A 16,460-nucleotide genomic window follows, 5' to 3' on the forward strand; every position below is an offset into this window, starting at 1 on the left:
TTTTTCTCGAGGTCAAGAAGTTCCTTTTTGGATATTCAAACTCAATTGTCAGTGGTAGAAACTTGCATTTTAAGAAGAGGCAAGCAGAAATTTCTCATCAACTGAACACGTCGTGCTATGCTTCTGGGCACACATTACAGTATCTTTTTTGCATCACACCTACTCTACTAAATATACAAAACACTGTGCAAGTGATAGTTTTGTCAGCCACCAGCTAATCAAACGAAAAATTATTAGGCTTAGAAAAATAATAAAAGCAGAAGCCAGCTGTGCATTTGTTGGATGAAAATCCCAGTGTCTCCCATGTTAGCTCATGTGTATTTCAATTTCTGGGAAGAAAATAATGGGAGTTTCTCCACCCTTTCTCATGTGAGCCATAAAACAGATTTATTACCTAGGATATATTCTGTGTTTTCTCCTGAGGAAAAAAGAAAGTGGTGGAACAAGTTCATTTTTTTCCCTTCTAAAACAAGGATTTTCTTTATAATAAACACAGAGCTTAATTTTGGTATCATATGGCCCTTCTATTTAATGCTCTGGTCACACTTTTTGCTTTTCTAAATCTTGAATTGTTGCATTTCATTTCAGTGGGGAATCTACAGCTGCTCCAGCTGTTTGAGTGTGAAAAGTCTGTCCTAAGATTCCTATCTGGTGTTTTAAAGCAAAATCCTTCTCTCCCCTAAATCAAAGAAATTTAGCATCTATTGAAAAACTATGGAATAACTAAAACAAAAAGAAAAGCTAAACATTAGTCTGAAACATTAGTTTCTTTTTCAAATAGTTCTTGCTCCACTTTACCTTACACTCAGCTGTCACCCAGCGGCTCTGGGAGACTGAGGCTGCAGACCCAGAGGTTTAGGACAGGGTTGCATCTCATCTGGGAAGGTTATCCTGTACAAACAACTATTTTTTTACTGTAATGGTCACCTTATGACCTTTAAAAATAAATCATGAGAAAGAAGATTTGCTGACTAAAAGATTTTTTTTCTCCTAAAACTCTTAATTTGCTCACAGTATCAGGTTACGGTTCTAAAGACCTGTGCTGGTAAATCCATTTACAGAAAAGGTGACTTCCTCTGGAACTTTCGCTTTGGAGATGCAGAAGAGACTGATTCCTATTTTAAACACTCCTGAATTATTTATATAGCCTGGATCCTCCAGTTTAGAGGTCTGGCAACTTTCAAGGCTAAGATATCCCTTTTTTAAATGACATCCAGTAACGTGGCTTTTTTACCTACATCTGTTGACTCTGATATTTGTAGCCTAAATGTGTCCTACAGTCTCCCATTGCTCACCAGCACCTCTTGTTTCATGAGTCACTTTCCTCAACACGGCAAACCTGACATCTCTCAAAGTTTCAGTTCCTTCAAATAATCCCATGATCTATGAGCGTTTACACCAAGTCATAAATGCCAGTGAGACAATTTTTGAAATGATGAGCATTAGCTGCATATAATTAAAATGTACCATAGGAAGTGCATTCATTACAGTTGTGAAATTATTTTATTGCTTATGAAAATAAAAAATAAAATGCGCTTTTAATGATACAACTGTGCCAGCTCAAAAGGAAGCTGGCTTGCTTGGGCAAAAAATGGTGCAGGTTTTTATTGAAGATTTGTTTCATTCTCATTGTTTTGTGGTCACTTAACACTGCTCCACAGAGACCAGTAATCTGGAAACTAAAACCCCAGTAGCTGAAGAGTTTTCAAGCTATTACTAATTTGAAATCCTTCATTGTACTACCAAGTATATTTTAGTGCAAACTGCATTCTTACAAAGAGAGCATAAATGCATCCACACAGACATTCTGGGGAGGAAAACACTATTATTGCCACTAGACTTACCTTTTTCCTTTATAAAAACATACAAACACAACAAACATGTAATACTGTGTTGAGATTCCAAGTTTGTACAGAAGTATCAACACTACAACTTGAAAAGGGTAAAAAAGCAAAATTCAACCTTTTTATAATCAAGTTTGTCTCCATAAAGCCAGAAATAGCACTAACATGCATCTATAATCCAGCTGCAACAAGACAATTTATTACAGAAGAGCAGTTATAGTAGCTATTTTTTCCCAATGAAGACAGTGCTTCGTAGAATATAATTTTAAAAAAATCAGAATCTTCAGGGTTAAATTTCCCATCTGAGCTAATTAGCAATGACTGGTTTACAGTTACTACTGATCCAATGAAACAGTACATTGTTATGGCTGAGCTTGTAGAGAAATAGTACTCAAATTAAAAATAAGACCTATACAAACACAAAGCATAACACAGCCTGATGTGCTTTGTGGTGGAGAGCCAAACAAATGTGTCTCTTTAGAATGTAATAACATATATGGGTCAGTAATTCAGCAGTTCTTTGCAAAAAGAAACTCACAGTATTCTAAAATGCTCAGAAAAGGCGTAAACGTACTTAGCCAACAGATCTGCTCCCTAAATACCTTACAATTCAAACACTGTAATTCCAGTGCTTAAAAATGAGTCTCTACACCAATTAACCAAAATCAGACAATCTATCTGATATTAGAAACAGGCATCTATTCCAGTGCATGCACCAACATAATTTCCATCTGCAGAATCTTTATAACTGATAATCACACATCCAAGCCAGAATAAACAGAGTTAGACTTGCTGATCGCAGGGTATTTTTAAAACAAGAAAAAACTAGTTTACCTGTAAATCAATGGAAACATTAACAGGATTCATTAAAAAACAAGAAGTTGCTCCAGTAGCTTTAAAAAAATCTAGTAATTTAGTTACAAATAATTTTTTAAGGATTCCTTACACTTCCTATAACTTAGGCAGACAGGACACATTTTTTATGACATTTCCCAGTCACAGAGCTCTCTCTAAAAGCTTCACAGAAATGCTGCTAAAATTGTGGGTTTCTGGAAGGACCTTCAGAAGGATGAAAGAGACTGTGCTAAAAAGTGTGGCAAAATGCTCCTCAAAACAATTCCCAGAGGAAAAAGTTACACACATATTTCCATCTCGTGTGGTCTGTTTTTTCCAGAGCACACACCATGCTTGCTTTTTACCTTTCATTACAAAATGAAGCTGCTGAATCTGGAACCGGGATTGTTTCCTACTCTAAACCGGCATTTAAAAGAGTTGTACAAGGCAGTTTCGCTATTTTAAACAACCAGCACTACTGAGGAGAAAAACACAGCAAAAGAAGCCCATGCCGAGGTCAGTCCCCCGCAATGACGCGCTGGGCACACCGCGGCCGCCAGAGGGCGACGGCGAGCGAGCCCAGACCCGGCCCATCAGGGCTAGAGCCCTGACCAGTTGATAAATACAACATTATTTTTCATGTAACCATACTGTACTTGACAACAATATGTTTTCTTTTGTAAATGCTTCCAAATAAAGGGTACTAAAGCACTTTTAGGTGTTTCTGAGGACTGCCACTACTCTTTTGCAAATGGTGGGAAGAGACCCACCTGAGGCTGTGCCTCCCTTCGACAGAGCCACGTTCAGTACCCAGCCAATGCTGCCCCTGCCTCACCTCCGTCTGCTCAAGCAGGGTAGTGTCGCTTAAATACCTAAAAAATACCTATTTCTGTTGGTCATAAAAGTACTGGGATTATTATGGGGAGTTGTAAAATTCAGTAAACTAGAACTGTGAGCTCCATTACCGCTGATATTGATGTCTGATGGGGTGTATCCTGACCTCAAGGCACACACACACTCTATCACCGCTGCCAGAGGAGCTCCTGCGCGGCCTGTCCAGGCAAACTGCTGCAGAGCATCAAGGAGATGCAGACCGTAATCAAATATCACTTTTTTCTAGCAGGTGCCTCACGTCAGCCACAGATACGACACCTCCCTCACCGTGCTGGCCTCTTCCCACCCCTGCTGGAGTGGGGCTGTGTGGGGCTCTGCAGGACCGTGCAAGGCTCAGAGGGGCCGTGAGCGGCTCTGAGAGGCCATGAGTGGGTATGCGGGGCCGTGAGGGACTCTGAGACTCCGTGCAGAGCTCTGAGAGGCGTGCGGGGCCATAAGTGCCTCTGAGGGGCCGTGAGTGGCTCAGAGGGGCCGTGCGGGGCTCTGAGGGGCCGTGAGTGGCTCTGAGGGGCCGTGCGGGGCTCTGAGGGGCCCTCAGGCGGCGCGCGCCGCGGGCGGTGGGTGACGTTGCCTCCGTCGCGCGCCCCGCACGCGGCGGCCGAGCCTCCAGGAGCCGTTGCCCTGGCGACGCCCCACACGTGCGCACAGCACCATCGCTTCCTCCGGCCCGTGAGGCGGCGCCGCGCCGGTGACAACGGAGCCCTCTTAGCCTTGATCCGACCCCACCGCCACCCCCGCGGCCGAGCGCGGGGTTCCCCCATCCTCCCTTCCCCCGCTCACCGAGAACTCTTCCGCCCGGCGGGGCGGGTGCGTGGTAGCGATTATTCGGCGATCCCCGCGGGAACCAGGCGGATACGGAGGAATGCCGAGCTCCGCGCGTGACGTCACGGGCCGGCGGGAGGCGCGCACGCGTTGTCGGTCCTGCGGCCGCTGGCCCCGGCGGGCCGGGACCGACCGCGGTTCAGCTCGGGGGGCTCGGTCAGGGGTTCCCGCTCACGGCAGCCCGCAGCGCTGGCGGCGGCACCGGCAGGCAGCGCAGTCCTGCCCCGCTCCGAGGGTCCTGCGAGGGGCTTGGCGCCTGTCCGCTTCCTAACGCTCCGTAACCGGAAGGACCCGGCCTTCACCGGGAGCCCGAGCGTGTCACTGCTCCATGGAGCCCGGGAAGGGCCGGGCCGGGCGGTGGGGCCGGGCTGTCGCTGCCACCAGCCCGTGTGTGGCTCGGGCGATTCCCTACAGCTGGCTGGGAGGGCGGATCAGTGGGTGCGCACTGGGCTTGGGCTCTCTGCTTGCACAGCGTCCATTTATCAGGTGCTCTGCCGTGCTTGGGGTTAGCGCGTTCCTGAAGTCATTTGTGTCCTCCAGGAGCCACTGTGAACTTGGATTTGTTGGGGGATAAAGACCGAGTTCTTTCAGTACAACACAGCCGTTCAAAGTTTGCCAGGTCCTGCAGGAGAGATTCCTTAGAGAAAAAAGTTGCCTCCTGAAATGGTTCCCAATGGAAGTTATTGGTTAGGTGTCACAACTGAATCAGGCAACAGTTAAATAACCCTGTGTGTATTGTTGGAACAGAACTGCTGTGGGATTGGAATTGTACCCTGCTGCTGTAGCCATGCAGCCCCAGCAGGACGTTGGGAAGCGCAGTGCAGGCGTGTGCAATGACAGCACTGCCGAGAGATGGACTCGTGCCCCTTTCACAGGGCCCTGTTACTCTCCAGCCACACTGAGACCTGCTCAAGGAAAGCAAATAAACCATCACTTGCTTGTGTCACCTGCCTAGGAGTTAAAAGCTGTGTCATTTATGTAGTTTTTCAGGAAGCTGTCCTGCTCTAGTTCCAGCTAGAAAGCTTGGTACCTCATAAAACATGCTTTTCAGTTTTCCTACCATTTTTGCCTATGGAGCCAGAGTCTTTCAAAGTAAATTAAATCTAGTGCTGTTAAATGAGTGTTGTTCTATTCGGTTCCACTTCTGTTGATGCAAACAAAGGCATGGAGACTTCTCGTGAGTTTGGGAAGGTAAATCTGGAGCTTGCTTTTCTACCCATATCAAATGTCTCATCAGTAGGAACACTGATTCCTAAATCCTTGCTCTAAAGGGCTTTAAATGGCATTTGGTGGTTATGAGAACACAGTACACTGAGGAGGTTATGCCTCTCATTAGGAGGAATGTCCTGAGCACAGATAAATACATTCTGTATTGTATAATGCACAAGTACAGCCCCATATTTCCCAATATGTTTTGCTGAAATGATTTGAATAAAGAGATTTAGAGCAGCAGATCATTGCTATAAATTGCTATGTGTAATGGAACCACATGTGCAGTATACTTCAGGTCTTTAATTTGTTAGGGCCTAAATGTTTATTAGACTATGGTACAGTTGCTATTCCCTACAGTTGTCTTGAAAATGAAATACCCCTTTCACAATGCAAAGATAATGAGTTGTACTGCAAGATAAGGTAGTCACCAGAATTCAGGAATGACAGAATCCAATTAATTTAACATGAGTTAATGCAAGATCAAATTTACTACAGTTGGATGCAGTTTGTAATTGAGTTCCATTACAGCATGTTTTTACATGTTATCTCCTATCAGAAGAGATCTCAAAAGAGCAAATCATCTATTTTGAACAGCAGCAATGTGTTTAAAATATCATAAATAACTCTTTCCTTACAAGTTTGCTGTGAGGAACTTCAGGTCCCAAGAGCCTAGTTGTACACATGGGGCTGTGCTCTTGCTCTTTCTCACAAGGGGACTGAGCTTAAAGAGAAACCTGGGTTTCATCTTTGACTTCTTTGTTGGGCTGCCCCTCCCTTGTTACTTGTTCATCCCTTTTCCTATTTTCCAGTCTTCTGGGTGATCACCCCTCTTTGTTTTTTGGGTGGGAGGGGTGAAATCAGCCCTCTAGTCAAATAAACCTTTCAACCTCCTAACTTCAAAATAAACACTTTATTGTGGACAGTCCAAGCTCCTTAGGCAAAGCTTTAGGTCTCAAATCCAAAAGATACACTGTGTCCTTTTAATAAATTCATAGTGGAAACTCACTATTTGCCCATTCCTGCGGTGTTGTGGAGGTTTTCAATGATTCTGGTTTAGGTTTCGGGATTAGGTGAAACCAGAGTGCCTTAAACCTCTTTAGAGGTTTGGGATTAGGTCTGCATCAGGCCTAATATAGCCTTTCTGTGCAAGGCTAAATTAAATGGCAGGAGTATTTGTTGTGCACTGATTCACAGGTGTTTGGCAAAATACCAGAAAACATAAAGAAACCACTGGAAGAATCATGAAGGCAAAGCCATCGAAACATGAGTATTAGCTAAGTACTGAGGTATCACTTGCAACTGTGGGGTCTTTCAGACTGCTTTTAAGTGATTTTAAGCATGGATATCATTTTTATGTGTCTCTTTCACATGAATGTAAGTAAATTGAAGATCTGTCATGCAAATGGATCATGGATTTTATTTGGGTATTACATTCTGGTAATTTCTGCCTGTTTTATAGCAAATGTATATTAAAGTTTGTCAAACAGCTGATATCACTGAAACTATTGTTTTATTGTACACATAAATTCTACTCCTCCTCTGGAGCATGCATTGGCCTGACAGAATATGCTAGGTCACGAGGAGAAAAATGCAATAGATTTATGCCTACCATTAAAACACTGGCCTGTCTGGCCCAGGAGGCAGAGGCATTTGCCTCACTGATGACCATGGACTAACTGGAGGAACTAATTTCAATGTTAAGACTGTCTACTGTGAGGCTTTTCAGCACTTTTCACTCACTTTGTCTCTGGTAGGGCTATTTGTCCTCTATGTGCTCAGTTCTGTAGTTTGTAACACGGGCAAGGCCTGACTCCCTGGCCATCCCCTAGGGTACTGGCTGAGCTGAGCAGATTGCATCAAGCAAAGATCCTCATTGCTGCAGGATCTCTGCAAGCTGCAGCAGCTGATTTGGCTGCATTTGTAGGGAAGAGCTGATGCCTGGCTCAGCAAAGCCTGAGCCTGGCATCAACAGAAGCCAGAGATGGGGAGGCAAAGCACAGTGCCCAGTGGTTCAGCTCCTACAGCTGCCCTAAATCAGTCACTACCTGAGCATAACTATCTCCTCACACTAAAGTATTCCCTTCACAGATTCTGTGCTTGTCAGCCCTTTACAGAAAAGGGTAGTTTGACTGCATTTATCTACCCAGATAAGCAGATTTTAGCTTCACTTGTAGACTTGCCTGTATTTAGAAAGTTAACTAGATCTCAAGAATTGCAGGGCTTCTCTGGAGGTTTTTGCCATACCAACAATGAGCTCTCTTGCTGCAAGCTTTTTTTTGCATTCCTATGTTCCAAGTGTTCTGATCAGCAGTGCCAGGTCCTGTTTTCTCATGTCTGCTTGCAAAAGCAAAACAGAAATAGTTAAATCAAGTTTAACAAGACAATGTCCCCTCTAATCAGATGAGCTGTAAAATAAGAGGGAGGCTAACTAAAAGGATTTAATAATCTTAGAATCTGTAGAAAACATTATTTATAGCTTAAGAGCTACGCAAGTCTTGAGCTTTAAATGTAAGTTCTTTCCTTCTTTAATGGTGCATGTAAGGAAGAGCAAGAGAGAAATGCTCCAGTCAAGGACAAAATCATAAAATAATGACCAGAAGAAGAATGAAATGAAAGTATTAGGGGCCAGGGGAGGCTGAGTGGGAGTTTGTCTTCATACATGATTGATCTAAACTTGAAAAGGAAGAAAATAAAAGACTCCTCATCTTTAAACAAGATGGTTATTTGAGCATAAATAACAGTCTCATGTCAAATATGCTGCTATTTCCAATGGAGTCTTTTCACTACAAAACCACAACATTCTCAGCCCTAATCTCCCCAGATAAAACAATAAGGCTGGTGGCTGTGAATAAGCACTTTGAAACCAACCTCTGAAAACAGCAACACGTTCAGGGTGAAGAGAACTGAGGACACAAAGAGCTGCTGTTTATAGATCTTTGCCAAGCGAGGCCCCACCTGGCTTGCTTGGAAACATGCTGTAACACCTGAGAATTGTCTCTCTTTGGTGGAAACTCCAGCTCAGCACAGCCAGCCCAGGGGACTGGGGCTATTATGTATCTCTGAGTTTAGTCCTACACCAGACTGAGCTGTCACTGAAACCTGCAGCAGTGAAATATCAAAATCCTCCTGCATGCCTGAGCCTTGAGGTGTGTGTGGAAGGGTACAGTGAGAACAAAGAGCTGGGCTCTCTGTGACAAGGAGCACTCCTCCTTTCCCAACCCATTTGCAGCCACAGGGTGATGTCCCCTCCCTTGTGCTGACCCCAGCACTCAATCTGAGCAGCATCAGGGCTGATGAAGGCAGGAGCAAGGTGCCAGGAAAGGAGAGGGCCTGGAAGGGGGAGCAGTCACATGGAAGAGACCTGCCCTGAGCAGTGGCACCAAAAGGAGCAGGCCAGCTGGGACACAAAGGTTTCCATCCAGAAAATGACATCTCACCTTAAGCAGGAAGCTCATTTCCCTCCACAGTCAGTGAGGAAAAGCAGGCTATTAACCATATAGGAACATCCTTTTTTCCTCATTCCACTGTTTCCTAACATCACACACTTAAACAACAAGCTTTGAAATCCAGAAATGCCATCCCATGGGAAGTGGGAGAAGACCTTTGTCTCAGCACAGCCCCCCAGCTGTTCTCTGACTAGAAGGACCTTGCACTGGTGGTGGGGGATGTCCTATGGCAGCAGGACTTGGAGCAGGATCAAATGAGGAAACACTGTGGCATTTGCACTTTCATGTGGGTTTTAGGGGCACTGTCCATAACTCAGAAAAATCCTGATATTTTTGAGCCCCTCTCAGAAAACGAAGGAAATGAACTGGGCATTGTTCTCCTCAAAGAGATCACTGTAAAATGGCCTTTGGACATGGTCTGGAGGCATCAGCTGCACAACCTCCCCATCAGTGCTACCCTTCCAGCAAAGCTTCTGAGACAGGGCTCAGATGAGAGAGATGCTGACAGGATGCCAAATCCTAACCCTCTGGAACTAGACAGAAAAGAGAACCAAATGGCAAACCTGTATCTGTGTCCAGCTGCAAAAGCCCAAGCTTCTGTTAAGTCTGAAAAAAACCTTTGATCCAAACATTCCCACTTTTTAGGGTTTCCAAACTCAAGTGAAAACACAGCAGTTTCACCCTAGCTTGAAACACAGCCTCATACCTTTGATTTCTGAGGAGAGATCATTTTTCTTGGGGTGAGGCACGTGGACAGCAACAGATCCCTCATGTCTGGTCCAGACAGGCCAACCAAAGGCTTAAGTGGACACACACAGAACCAGCAGCATGTGATGGGATTATTGCAAGGAAATCAAACTCTCTGCTCCACCTCCTGAGCTTATCCTTTAAAGACCAGTCCTGTGCTCACAGCTGGAGTTTATGTGAGTCCTGCCTTATTAATTAACTGAAGCCAGTGCCTTTTTCCCCTGAATTCCAACAGAAGCAATTAGAAAGCAGATACTTCACACATAACAGCTGGTTCATTTAACCCCCTGCTCATGCTATTGTCTCCCCTCCCCCAGTCAACTCACATCCCCCTTTTCCATCCTTTCATGTAATGGAGAGGGACAGTAAAATCAAGTGGCAAAAGCATGGACAGCAGATAACCATATTTTTAATAAAATCATCTAAATTAATGCTGAAAGCAGAGAATTGTTGTTGAGGCCACAATTCTGAGCAGGGAATTGTAACATTCACCTACCAGATGGGAAAAAGAGCTTAGGCTGTCTACAGTGTCCTCCTTATAAGGGGATCTGTATCAAAGTAGCAGCATATTTTCTTCAGTGAAGGCTGTTGATGTCATTAGAGCAGGTCTCATTTTTATTTAAGACCAGAGTTAAGAGTCACATAAAATTGGCACAGGTGAAGGCACCAGGCCCCTTAAGTTGTGGAATGTGACCCTCTGGGAACTTTTTGAATGTTCATGTACCTCCAATTTATTTATGCTTGGGCAAGCCAGCACCAGAGCTTCTCCTCCTTGCTTCTCAGTATAAATACAGCCTCAGTCCTGCCATTAGGCCTGTTAAAAACCCACTCTATCCATTAAATTTTCCCCACACCCAAGATCGATCCAGTTACAGAAGAGCAGTTCTGCCCCACTCTGTGTTATACACATCTCTGGGAGATGCTATGAAGATAAATTTATACCCATAGCCAAAAACTGTAAGTGAAGTCTGCTCTTGCCAAACTACCCAAAATGCATGTTCTGATCCCAAGCAAGTACTCTAGAGGCTGGATCTGGATTTAAGGAAAGTAGAGCTGTTCAGAAGGAAATCAAATTTAGAGGAATGGAGATTAATTTTCTTCTGTGAAACACTCTGATGCAGGGAAGTAATTTTAGTGTATTTGAGGCAAAGGGATGATCAAGTCACATTTCTTTTCTTAGATGGCTAGTATTTTTTTAATATAGAATTTATGGGTAAAATACAGCTCTGGTCCCACACAGGGTATCTGCTCATAGCATACAGGAATAATAACAAGAGTAGACAGCCAAAGTACCCAGTGCTGAGAGATTTTTCTGCTAGATGATTCCTCACTGATCCTGAAATCAGGCAGAATTAAGATGACATTTTCAGTTATAATATGGGGAAGATTTAGGTCCAGCCATAAACTTCCCATTTCCTTCCTCAAAGAGGTTCCTATCAGAGAGGCTGCTGTTGCAGTCAGCCAGATGTTTGCCATCTTTATTACAAATTTTCATGTATCTTACAACACCTACATACTGTACAGCAAACAGATGATGCAGCTACCTAATACCTACATTATAGACATGAAGAACAAGTTAGGAGGGATTAAATTATCTGCCCAGCTTCCCACAAGACAACACAGGTGTGGCTAGAAATCAAAACTCCAATCTTCCAAATTTTGCTGTTATACTAATTTGTTTATATGCTTTGCTGGAAAAAAAAAACCCAAAAAACCCAACAGGTTTCTGTAACATTTCTGTTGGTTGAAATATGGGCACTTCTAATCAAACTAAAAGATTAGCATATTTAGAAACTGTTATGGCTGATTAGTACACTGGTCCCCCTTTTTTATCTCCTGGATCTTTCTAGAGGAAGAAAAATAAAAGGGAAGGGCATCTTTTTCTAACTGCAAAGGCTCCAGCTAATGAGAGTAGAAATCGTATTTTATATTTTGGCAGTTAATGGTAAACACTATTATTAAAGCTATAATAAGATCAGCAAATGTTGTATGAAATATTAGAGATGTCTGAGCACAAAGCAGAGTCCCCATTTCTTTAGTTAAAATTACAAAATGATTAACAGCCCAATTAAAAACATTTTTGTTTTTGACATGATAAATTATACTTTATCTACCTATCTGTGGATATAATTGATTATTTTATCCGTTTGCTGTTGGCTGTCATTAAAAAAGACAGATACCATGGCTTTCTGGCCTCTCTCCCACTGAGAGAAAGAACAAATCCTGCTATTAACGACAGACAGGATCATTATGAAAAAATTCCATTTGCCACTAGGCAACATAGCCGAGTTCCAGTAATTATTGTATTAGTCAAGCCGTTGAGAAGTTCCATAAAATTGAGAGACTTTTTAAGAAGCATCCAACATTATTTGGCAACTTTTGTGATGTAACAATTAAAACCATGCTCCAGGCCCCAAAATGTGCAGGAGATTGCCAAAATCAGATAAAACCCTAGAGGGCCCCTGACTTGCAAAGGGAAAAAAAAAAATCAAACTGTTTACTTTTAGGATCAGACATTCATCAACGTTTGGCTTTTGTTTCAGCTGGTGTCAGATAATAACAGCACCACGTTTTCAGTTGGCTTCTAACAAAACTCTGCACTGTTCGATGTCAGGTCCCAGGGCTGACACTGGCCTCTCATGGACCTGATGCTACCAGCTTTGCTTGGCAGATCAGATACCTGGGGGCACTCAGCAGTACCTTCTGCAGTGAATCACATCTGTAATCCACCAGTAGCATCAACAAATCACTGGGGAGAAATGCAAGTTATTCCTTCCTCTGACATCTAGGAGCTGAGCCAGGCAACACCCCAAATTATCAGGGCTGCAGGGGATAAAGCAGAAGTCTCCTGTCCATGCACCCCATTAACCTGTCAAGGAACTGATAAAAAAAAATCACACTTTAAAACTGCTAAGGGAAATTGCTACTGAACAAAACTTACAGCCAAGTTTATAATTTACCGACTTCTCGACTGAGTGGTGTTAAGGAATAATGATTCAGTACCAAAAATGTACAGTACCAAAAATGAAGGTACAGGATCAGGCTTCTGCAATGGAAAGGGAAGTTGCAAAATGTAGACTTGGTTTAGCTTAATGAAGACTACAGGAAGCACTTCAAGAGCACATCTGTTTGCAAAGGAGTTTCTCCCTTCCCAGAATAACATGCCTGGGTCAGAAAGTTGCAATGTTTAAAAGCACTGTGATGGGAGCAACAGTTTCCATGGCAGTCAGAGGGAGCTGGGGTCTGAACGTGGGATAGTGCTGGTGTCACCAGGGAACAGCAGCAGGGCAGGGTTTAGCACCAGCACCTGCCAGTCTCCACCTGGAACATGCTGTACCAGGCAGGACAGATAAAAAGATACACTGGAGCCTGCCATGATATGGCCTTTCATCACACAGCTCTGGCACTGGAGATGGCTGCCAACTCTGAGGGCCTGCTGACCTATTTAATAAAAAAGATCAAACCCACAACCCTTAGCAATAATGGCTTTTATCTGATGTAAATGGGAACAGTGGCACAGCACCACAGGCCACGGGCAGCCCTTGAACCATATGTTGGATTGCCAAGGCAAAGGCTCAGACTTGTGGAGAGAGGGTGTGTGAAAGAAAAGCTGCTCCTCTCTCCCAGCTCTGAAACTGATCTTGCTGCTCTGCAAGGCATGCCTGAGTCCTAATAAGCTCAGGAATCAGCTAATGCTGGAAGCTTCTGCCACATTTTCCAACACATTTAACCTCTAGCTTGGGTCTGGCAAATGCTAGGGTGTGGTAAGATGTGTTGCTATAGAAGTATAAAACCCTATTAACTACTAGCTGCTTTTGGGAGACAGCATGGCCTTGTAGTTTTCTTCAGCAGAACTAAAGCACATATTTGTGGTAGTATTCAATTCTCTTGCATTTGGAGCTGTCATCTAGGAAGAAGCATCCTAGGTCAGCTCAAGAACTTAGGTCAGTAGCTGTCAGTGTGGAGAATGAATTCTTATTCTTGATTTTATGAATAAATTGTGCCAAATCTTCAACATATTAGAGTAGTGCCAGATGAAGACCTAGCAAGTATTTTAGATATATGTTCTTTATTAGCATTTAAACTTCTATTATTAAAAGAGTTATGTTACAACATACATGCATGAGATCCATCTAAACTTAAAAAATAATTTTTAAAAAATGCATTTCTAATTTTTTTGGTTAGTGCCTCTAGCTTACAGCTCATCAGAGCCATGAGTGAGGAAAATTCAAATCCCAGCATACAGCAAAGGGCTGTGATGAAAGAGGGAGAGTGAAGTGGATTGACAGTGCATTGTTTGTGGGTATTGCTGAGAACAAGATGAACCTACTGAACAAATGATAACTTAATATTGAAATTGTGAGGACTTTGGATCAAGGGCTACAAAGAAGGCTAAACTCCCTGATCCAGGCAGCTCTCCTCAGACCACTGCTGTATTTTCTCTGTGGTGGCACCAACAAGCCTGAGCAATTCAACCAGTTTCCACCCCAGCCTGGCTGTTCAGGCTCTAGTTTGTAGGTGTTTGCATCTCCCTCCATTGTGTCAGCTGGCTGGTGCTACTTTTCAGAAGGATGCCAGATGGCTGGTACTTTAGCCAACCTGATTTCCAGATAATTGGTTTTTGTAGATACCTCTTAATTAAAATAAAAAATCCACGTAAAGGACAAGTTTATCATCTGGTAACACATGCCATGGTTGTCTCTCAGTCAATCAGCGTGCAGCAGACAGAGCTGCAGACTTCTCTTCTACACCACCAGTATCCAGAAGGAAAAAAATCAGAAAATCAGTCCATCTGCAAAAGTGATCAGACCCCTGTGCTTCCCGGCATCAATTCCCATTTACAGGATCCAGTGCCCTCTGCTGAGGAGAGCCAAACTAAGCATTAACACGTCCCAGGCCCACAAAGGGACTGTTCAGGTACAGCACTGTGGAGCAGAACAGTAAGAAGTTCACCTCCATGGCCAGCCCTTGTCCCATCTGCTATCAGTGCTTCCAGGTCACTGTAAAGCAACACAGGGAGAGTATCAGGGAGCTTGCAAAGGCTACAGAGCTGTGACAAGAGGAACATGTCCCTTTCTGCAAGGGGAAATCCATGTGGACATATGGTAGCTGTGAAAGGAGCTGGACTAGCAACCTTGGCAGGCTGGAGCTGAACAGAAATGTTGCTGCTCTGCCTTGATCTTTATTTACAATAAACTGCTGGGCTCCAGCTCAGTGTTTTATCTGGGAGCAGCCGCCGGCGCTCCCGCGCCCGTGTTCCGTCTCATTGCTGCACTGACATATTTACACCAGGCCGGGGCCCGGGCAGCTGTGAATAAGGGGCCATATATCAAGAGAGGAAAAAGGGATGCAAAGATGAATTTTATGGAATATTTTCCATTTTTCTTTGACTTGGTTGTGCATTTTGCTACGGCCCATTGGGCACTCACTCAGCACTTGGACACTTTGCTCCGTGCAGTCTCGCCTCTATTTCTTATTGTGTCTACATGCCAAACCTAGCCCAGTACCTGAGGCAGCCTGCAGGGAAATGGAGATTGAAAAAAGAAGAAGGTGGGTAGGAGGGAAATTTCCTGCCCTTCAATGGCATATGCCATGGGAAAGAAAATCATGTCTAGTAAGTTCACCAGTCTTTTCCGAGTCCTGCAGGACACCTCTTACATTTGAGTGCCAAAGTGAGAGGAAATACTTCCACTAATTTGTGAGAGAAAATAATCAAGTCTCTTTTGCAGTTTCAAGAGATTGTATCACCTTTGATTTCTTCTCTGGGCAATGAAAAGGGTTAATTCCTCTCAGTGTTGACTTAATCCTTTCCTTTTTCCCAGTGGCTGACTAATAAGTTAGATGTGTTGACTCTGTTTATAAAGACAAGCTTTGGACATAATATTAATGATATTGTGTGTGCAATAACATTAGAAAACAAACATAGAGGCACCTGGGGAGTCTGAAGGCATCTTCTGGCCTTTCTGGGCTGACAGCACAGAGTGGCCCTCCAACATTTCCATATGGAAAAACACTATCTTGCACACGAGAGTTTACTTTGAGTGACCCTCTTGCCTTTCAAACAATGAGAAGTCAGGACTGTTGCAAAGCTGACAACTTGTTTTATAAGAACAGGCCATTGCTCAACCAGCTGAAGAGAAGGGAAAACAAGGGATTCCAGAGAAACAATTAGAAATGAAAACTGGACATTTGAATGGACTAACGGCTGGTGTCTTTACTCTGGCACTGACATCCTAACAAAGGGTATAAAAGTTATTTTCCTTGTTTTTGCAAGGCAGAGATCGAAAGAGAGCATTGTTTGTTTATTCATTTGCCTTAGAGCTCCATGAGCACAAAGAAGTCACTTGACAGTTGTCAGTACTCATCCAAGGCTCAGGTTCATCCCACTGGGAACTTTTTGCTCCCTTAATAGCCCATGTGAGATCCAAACCAGCACATGGAAGTGCTTATTTCCCTCTATTGTCTATTTAGGAGGTTTAGGGGAGTGAGGCACGATTCTTGTTATGTCACATGGTATGGTCTGAAAGCCAGGTAGCCCTCACTGGTCACCTGGAGATACTGCTCAGCACAGATGTGTGTAAGGCCTCACCTCAGATTGGTCAGGCTTTGTGCAGGTGTCCTGTCCTGAGTGTCACAATGCAGGCAGAATAAACCACGTGTC

At 43.7% G+C, this 16,460-nt stretch overlaps 1 protein-coding gene across 1 annotated transcript in view; it reads right to left on the reverse strand.

Moving 5' to 3' along the window:
• Nucleotides 1–4,454, reverse strand: part of GNB1L (G protein subunit beta 1 like) — a 45,906-nt gene extending 41,452 nt beyond the window's left edge. Inside the window, exon 1 of the mRNA XM_066562166.1 lies at nt 4,353–4,454. The gene's annotated coding sequence lies outside the window, so the exon portion shown is untranslated. The remainder of the gene's footprint in view (nt 1–4,352) is intronic.
• Nucleotides 4,455–16,460: the final 12,006 nt, after the last annotated feature.

The sequence above is a fragment of the Molothrus aeneus genome, chromosome 18, assembly GCF_037042795.1.
Source record: "Molothrus aeneus isolate 106 chromosome 18, BPBGC_Maene_1.0, whole genome shotgun sequence".
Lineage (NCBI taxonomy): Eukaryota > Metazoa > Chordata > Aves > Passeriformes > Icteridae > Molothrus > Molothrus aeneus.